At 42.3% G+C, this 8,521-nt stretch overlaps 1 pseudogene; it reads right to left on the bottom strand.

Annotated features, from left to right (window-relative positions):
* Positions 1–4,381: 4,381 nt before the first annotated feature.
* On the bottom strand, positions 4,382–4,513 carry LOC123930409 (annotated as a pseudogene).
* Between the last annotated feature and the right edge of the window lie 4,008 nt (positions 4,514–8,521).

Below are 8,521 nucleotides of genomic sequence, written 5' to 3'. Positions count from 1 at the left end.
CCTGCCCCCGCGCAGCCGCCGGCTCCGCCCCCAGGATGACCTCATTGTAGTCAGCCAATGGCGGCAGGCCTGGGTCGGCTGCCGCACTGCAGACTCGCTGGGGCGCGGGCAAGACCCTGAATGCTGACGCCATCTTGTTCCCGAGGCTGCAACTCTCGTCCCGCAGGACGGGGTGGCTGTGGGGGCTGCTGGTGCGGGTGCTCGAGGACCTCCACTCATATGCCCTTCAGAATCTCTTCTCCCTGACACTTACCCTCGAGGCTGGGCTGTCTGCTTGCTTTCTTTTCATATCCAAAAGATTAATTCACAACTTTTTTCCTTGAGGAAAGCCACATCAAGGAAGGGGAGACATTATGAAATGACCTGAAAGCTAGAGGAGAGCTTATTAAAAGCGCTTACAGTCCAGTCTTCTCTATATTACACACGGACGCTTTTTCCTTATTTTACAGAGGAGAACATTTAAGCCTCCGAGTGAGCAAGGCCTTTCTGAGATCATAGTAGAACCTTAAACAGGGGCTCGTTCACTTAAGTATGGAAAAGCCCTTTTTAGGAACGTGCTTAGCTAAGTCCCTTTGGCAAGGGTTCAGTGTCTATTTTTCTCCAATTAGTGGGGAAATCCCCATAAGACCCTATGTAGTGACAGTACATGTTTATTTTGCTCGGTGGATTCCTGCAGGCCCGTTTGACCATGTAAGGGTTTTCTATTCCTCAAAAGTTTTTAAAGAATAACTTTTTTAAACGGCAAAAGTGGTGCACCTGGGTGGCTAAGTCGGCTAAGCGTTTGCTTTCAGCTAAGGTCATGATCCCAGGGTCCCGGGATGGAGCCCCATGTTGGTCTCCCTGCTTCCCAGACAGCCTGCTTCTCCCTCTGCCTCTGCCCCCCACCCCTGCTTGTTCTCTCTCTCAAATAAATAAAATCTTAAAAACAAGTAACGCCGCAAAAGTGATGCTAATGTGGGAAACAAAGGCAAAAGAAAAACTAAATTTCCTTACTAGCTACAGCCCACTGACAAGTTCCTGCTTTAGGAACTCAGCTGCCTCGATTTTTCTTTGTTTGCTTGATTTAGCTCCCTCGATGTTAATACCTTGCTAAGGGCAAAAGGTAATCTCAGCTGGACCCCCAGGATCCTGTAAGTCTACTTTAACATATAAAAGTTCCTTTGGAAAATTCCTTGCTCTCTACCCCCAGAGATACATGTTGGCAATCATCCTCCAAGCATATGACCCACCAGTATACATCTGAAGGGTCTCATGACTACGGTTTTTTAGACAGTAATAAATGACTTTTTCCTAACAATAACTAACCCCCTCAAAGGTCCTGGAAACCTTCCTTTCAAATTCCTTAAAGACAACACTATCCCTAACCCCTTCCCAACTTGGAAGTAAATAATGGGCCACTTCTCAGGACCCCAGTGCAGCTCTTTCTGCCCACAGATCCTGCCCCCATGCTTTAATAAAATCACCTTTTTGCACCAAAGATATCTCAAGAATTCTTTCTTGGACATCAGCTCCAAACCCTAACATTTCCCACATCAGTGTTACCTACTATTTATAAAACTTTCTCAAATACTGTATCAACTCCATAAGGGGGAGTAAGGATCCCAAATTGTTTGTAGTAACCGGAGCTGTGTCAGGAAAAACTTGGAAAACCAGTTTTTCAGGCTTGGTGGATGGTGGAACCCTCTTGAGATTCAAGTGTAATGAGGGAGATACTTCAGATAAAAACCTGATGCTGATAATTTTGTCTACCTGGCAAAAACATTATCAATCCTGCTTTACCAGCCTAAACAAAATAATGAAGGACAAAAATGGACATTTTATTTAAATTTTCTATCTCCTATTGTGAGTGAAGATCGAACTTGACTCCATTACAATTTAGTTGAGAAGCAGCACCTTGGAGAAGCCTAAACCCTCCCCTTCCCTGTGATCTTTAATGTCCCCTAGCTGTCTCAACTCTTCCTGGCAGGACAGATAGAGACCCACACTTGAAAGCCTGCCAAGTTTCAGAAAACTATTACACAATGACTACCATTTCCTTCCTCTGAGATTTAAAAACAAAACAATACCAAAAAAAAGTGCCCCCCCCCCCCCCCGCCTTTCTTTTAAACCTCAGAGTCAACTTGCTAACCACAAATTTTTGGTACTCCACTTTTAAGACAGGCTTTCATCTGGACTCGCCTCAATCCCCTTGAACTCTGTTTTTTCACGGTTTCCTTGAAAGTATATCCTCTCAAGAGTTCATTTTCTGGCTCCTTTCATCTCCTGCCATCAATCTTTCTCCAGTGTTCCATTCCCTCCATGCTCTCTTCCTTGGCAGTCCTGCTTCTTGTCGGGTGTAAATGTCTATGTGTAGGACTCACACCGATTTTTCCATCCACCTTCCTTCTCCAAGGCTTCCAGATGGCATTTCAAACAGCCTGAATAATGCCATTCAGGCAACAAATGTTGAGGGCCTAACACGTGGCAAACATGGTACTAACTGCTGGGGATGGGAAAAATGCAATAGACACACTTCCTATCTTACAGTTCAGTGAGAAATAAAGTTCCAATAATTAGACAGAGAAGTGCAATGACTCATACTTACTATGGGACAGGCACTTTTCTAAGTGCTTTATAAATATGAATTCATTTAATTTTCATAACAATACTAGGAGGAAGATACTAGTATTATTCCCATTTAATACATGATATGGTGTGGGGCACCTCACTGGCTCAGTCAGTAGAGCATGCGACTCTTGATCTCAGGGTCATGAGTTTAAGCCCCACGTTGGGTGTAGAGATTACTTAAACAAGTAAGTATTTCTTTAAAAATAAAGTAAAATCTTTTTTTTTTTTAAAGATTTTCTTTTTATTTATTTGATAGAGAGAGACACAGCAAGAGAGGGAACACAAACTGGGGGAACCCGACGTGGGGCTCGAGCCCAGGACCTAGATCCTGGAACCCAGGTCCTATATCATGACCTGAGCCAAAGGCAGATGCCTAACAACTGAGCCACGCAGGCGCCCAACAACTGAGCCACGCAGGCGCCCTAAGTAAAATCTTTTTTAAAAAAATAGATGGAGGTGCCTGGGTGGCTCAGTGGGTTAAAGCCTCTGCCTTCGGCTCAGGTCATGATCCCAGGGTCCTGGGATCCAGCTGTCTGCTCGGCAGGGAGCCTGCTTCCTCCTCTCTCTGCCTGCTTCTCTGCCTACTTGTGATCTCTCTCTCTCTGTCAAATAAATAAATAAAATCTTTTTAAAAAAAATAGATGATGTGGTGAAACTGAGGCTCAATAATTTGCCCAAAGTTGCTCCGCTAGTAAATGGTAGAGCAGGATTCAAACAAAGGCAGAATGGCCCATTTCCTGTGCTAAGTACTGCACTGTTCTACAGATTTCTAGTGTTCCTCTGTTGTACTGTCTACAGAGTGCTGTCTCTGAGTCCAATCTGAGTTCAAGTCTTGGTCTGCCATTTAATATCTATAACCTTCAGACTCTCTTAAGCCTCTGTTCCCTCCTCTGTAAAATGGGGTTAATAATGATACTTTCCTCATATGGTTATTGGGAGGAATAAAAGGAACTTTAGTACATGTTTGGCACTCAGTCTGTATTAAAAAACTGCTAACTAGGGGTGCCTGGGCAGCTCAGTGGGAGCCTGCTTCCCCCACCCCACCACACACCGGCTCTCTCTCTGCCTGCCTCTCTGCCTACTTGTGATCTCTGTCAAATAAATAAAATATTTTTTAAATTGCTAATTATCATCATTATCATGACTGTTGCTGTTGATACACAAAATACTGTATAACGGACCAGAGAATTTCAGAAAAGTTTACATTGAGGAGGTGATATGAGAGCAGAGTTTTGTGTTTTTTTTTTTTAAAGATTTTATTTATTTGAGAGGGAAAGAGGAAGATGAAGAAGACTCCCTGCTGAGCAGGGAGCCCAACTCGAGGCTCTATCCCAAGACCATGACATATCCCAGGACCCCAAGACCGTGACCGGAGCCTCTGGCACAGGCTTAACCAAATGAGCCACTCAGGTGCCTGAAAGCAGAGTTTTGAAGGATTATGCTCTCACTGAATAAAAACTGGCCCTTCCCCTCAGATCATTAATCCTGCTAATGGCATTATTGTTTTCCTAGTTACCCAAGTTCCAAGCTTAAGCCATCTCTAATTCCATTCTTTCTCCCTCCACATTTAATCAGTTGCCATGTCATGTTAATTATGTGTCCTGCATTTCTTGCCTCTCCCCACTTATCCTTTTTATTTTCATTGCTAATAACCTATACAGGTCCATTAGCCTCTCTCAGATACTAAAGCAGGAACCAATGGGAAGCAACGTGGGGTAGTGTAGTAGACCACAGGCTTTAGTACCATCCTGAACTAGGCTTGAATCTCAGACCCTCCTTTCATTCCAATATCAAATGTAAGAGAAATCTCAGCTCTAACAATTACAAGGTGTGTGAACTTGAGCAAACTGGTTCACCTTCTTCTCTAGTAAAAAACTATAGAAATGATCCCTGAAAGTATAGTCTTAAACTGGTTCACCTTCTTGAGCTTCATTTTCTTCATTGAGACTCTCATGGTCTTAATCCCTATCTCTTTTAGAAAACACAGTACTGGGGCCCCTGGTGGTGCAATTGGTTGAGCTTCTGACTCTTGGTTTTGGCTCAGGTCTTGACCTCAGGGGCGTGAGACTGAGCCCTGTCTTGGGCTCTGAGCTTAGTGAGGAGTCAGCTAAAGTTTCTCTCTCCCTCTTCCCCTGCACCTCCCTATGCTCTCTCTTTCTAAAATAAATTGTAAAAAAAAGAGAGAGAGAGAGAAAGAAAACACAGTACTTTCTTCCTGACTTTTTTTCTCTTCTATCACCAAATTATAAATTCCTTTTCTCCCCCTAGCTTTGGACCTACTCATTCAATAGTAAGTTCTATTTCCTGAATGAATGAGTGAACACATGGATGATTCTGAAAGAAATGGGAGCCTCCTAATAGAAATCTACTATCAATGAAAGAACACAGGTTAACAGACAAAAAGGAATATGATTACAGCCTGCCTCTTTATCCCCTTTATTTTATGGGCTTCATTATCTGGGAAAAGAGTTTGTGACAGATTCTTTTTTTCTTTTTTTAATGTTTAAAGTTTTTTTGTTTTGTTTTGTTTTTAGATTTTGTTTATTTATTTGACAGACAGAGATCACAAGTAGGCAGAGAGGCAGGGAAAGCAGACTCCCCGCTGAGCAGAGAACCTGATGCGGAGCTCAATCCCAGGACCATGGGATCATGACCTGAGCTGAAGGCAGAGGCTTAACCCACTGAGCCATCCAGGCGCCCCAATGTTTAAAGTTTTTATTTGAATTCTAACATAAAGTGTAATAGCGTCAGTGACCGATTCTTCTATTTTTGTAACAGAGATATGAGAGACAGCTTGGAAAGGTTCAGAGGAGAAGCTAAAAATCAGAAAATGTGTGTGGAGTCAGGGCCAACTCTGTAGGATCGCCAAGTTTAGCACAGGAGTGCTGATGTTTGCATTCCATTTACAGTTCTCAAAGTTAGTCTACATCAAAGCATACCTATGAGAAAAACACTCTTTAAATACTTTTTAAGAATATTTTTTAAATTTATTTATTTTTAAAATTTTTAGCCAGTGAAAAGGACTGATCAACAAAACCAAAAGACAACTGACAGAATGGGAGAAGATATTCACAAGTGACATATCAGATAAAGGGCTAGTATCCAAAATCTGTAAAGAACTTAGCAAACTCAACACCCAAAGAACAAATAATCCAATCAAGAAATGGGCAGAAGGGGCACCTGGATGGCTCAGTGGGTTAAGCCTCTGCCTCCCACTCAGGTCCTGAGATCAAGAGTCCTGGGATCAAGCCCTATATCAGGCTCTCTGCTCAGCAGGGAGCCTGCTTCCCCTTCTCTCTCTGCCTGCCTCTCTGCCTACTTGTGATCTTTCTCTCTGTGTCAAATAAATAAATAAAAAATCTTAAAAAAAAAAAAAAAGAAATGGGCAGAAGACATGAACAGATATTTCTGCAAAGACGACATCCAGATGGCCAACAGACACACGAAAAGGTGCTCAACATCACCCTGCATCAGAGAAATACAAATCAAAACCACAATGAGATACTACCTCACACCAGTCAGAATGACTAAAATTAACAAGTCAGAAAATGACAGAGGTTGGCGAGGTTGCAGAGAAAGGGGCACCCTCCTACACTGTTGGTGCGAATGCAAGCTGGTGCAGCCACTCTGGTAAACAGTATGGAGGTTCCTCAAAAAGTTGAAAATAGAACTACTCTATGACCCAGCAATCATACTACTGGGTATTTACCCTAAAGATACAGATGTAGTAATCTGAAGGGGCACGTGTGCCTGAATATTTATAGCAGCAATGTCCACAATAGCCAAACTATGGAAAAAGCCTAGATGTCCATCAACAGATGAATGGATAAAGGAGATATGGTGTGTGTGTATATATATATATATATATATATATATATATATATATATAATGGAATACTATGCAGCCATCAAAAGAAATGAAATCTTGCCATTTGCAAAGATGTGGATGGAACTAGAAGGTATTATGCTGAGCAAAATAAGTCAATCAGAGAAAGACAATTATCATATGACCTCTCTGGTATGAGGAATTTGAGAGGCAGAGTGGGGGGTTGTGGGGGTAAGGAAGGAAAAAATGAAACAAGATGGGATTGGGAGGGAGAGAAATCATAAGAGACTCTTAATCTCACAAACAAACTGAGGGTTGCTGGGGGCGGGGTAGGGAGAGGGTGGTTGGGTTATGGGCATTGGGGAGGGTATGTACTATGGTGATTGCTGTGAAATGTGTAAGCCTGATGATTCACAGACCTGTACCGTTGGGGCAAATAATACATTATATGTTAATAAATATATACATATATATACATATGTATATATGTATGTATGTATATATGTATATGTGTGTGTTTTAATGAGAACACTTCCTCACTATCTTTTTCTTTTTCCTAAAGATTTTATTTATTTGAGAGACAGATATAGCAAGAGAGAACACCAGACGGTAGGAGAGGGAGAAGCAGGCTCCCCACTGAGTAGAAAGTCCAATGTGAGGCTCAATCCCAGGACCCTGGGATCATGACCTGAGCCGAAGGCAGAGGCTTTAACCCACGGAGCCACCCAAGCGCCCCCATGAGGGGCTTGATTCTTATCAAATGTTGAACCACTTACAGTTTTGCATTCACTGAGGATATTCTTGGGACCTTGAGGAGTATGTGTTTTTTCTAATCCAAGCATCTTTTTAATTTTTTTAGATTTTATTTATTATTATTTGCCAGAAAGAGAAAGAATAAGCAGGGGAGAGGCAGGTAGAGGGAAAAGCAGGCTCTCCGCTGAGCAGGGAGCCTGATGCGGGGCTCGGTCCCAGGACCCTGGGATCATGACCTGAGCCGAAGGCAGATGCTTAACCGACTGAGCCACCCAGGCATCCCTAAAGGCTGAAATACTTTATCTGGAATTCTTGACTTGGTAAATTTATGACAAATTCAATCTGTACAAACAAGAGACTCCACACCTTTTTTCACATTTTGGAGTTGGTCTGGGGGCCTCCGAACTACTGAGCACAAAATCCCTGCCATGAGTGTGGGGACTGTTCTCTTCAGAGGCGAGGGAAAGGGAAGTAGAAGACAGACCACCAAGCACTATACTCGAAGAATATTTTTAATAAATGATTTTATGTATGTATTTATTTATTTTAGAGAAAGAGAGAGAGCATTGGGGGGAAAGAGGAAGGAGCAGAGAAAGAGAGACAACCAGGCTCCATGCTCAGTGTGGAGCCCGACATGGGGCTTGATCTGAGCTGAAATCAAGAGTTAGACGCTTAGTTGACTGAACCTCCCAGGCGCCCCAAGAATACTTTTATAAATAGCTTTCAGTCATCAAACCTCCATGATTCTTTCAGCAACACCCACTAAGTGCATGCTTTATATGGGACATAATGCTAGAAGATGGAAATGCAAAGATGAGCAAGGAGGTCACTTGTCCATCAGGGGAGAGAGACAAACAACTAACTGTAATATAGCATATGTAATACAGCAGAGGCTAGAACAGAAGGTTAAGAAAGCTCAGAGAAGAGAGCTATTATTGGCCCTAGAGAAGCCTTTAAGAGGACATGATATTCAAGGTGGGCTTTGAGGGATGGATAGAATTTTGTAGAGGAGGAAACAAAGGCTAATAAAATTGAACAGAAACAGTACTAATATTTTAGACCAAAATCAGAATTTGTTTTCATCATAGTAGGCAAATACATTAACTTAGCCCAAAACCGACAGACAAACTTGATCCAGAAAAATCAGGCATTTGTGTTGATTTTATCTCTAATTATCTGTATGCTTCTGGAGTAAAGAAAGGAGACAAGAAGAATCTTCTAGGTTGTGCTCAAGCCTTTCTTTCTCTCTTTTTTTTAAAGATTTTATTTATTTATTTGAGAGAGAGAGATAGTGAGAAAGAGCATGAGAGGTGAGAAGGTCAGAGGGAGAAGCAG

The sequence above is a fragment of the Meles meles genome, chromosome 18 (assembly GCF_922984935.1).
Source record: "Meles meles chromosome 18, mMelMel3.1 paternal haplotype, whole genome shotgun sequence".
NCBI classification, from domain to species: Eukaryota; Metazoa; Chordata; class Mammalia; order Carnivora; family Mustelidae; genus Meles; species Meles meles.
This window is presented reverse-complemented; position numbering and strand designations above follow the sequence as displayed.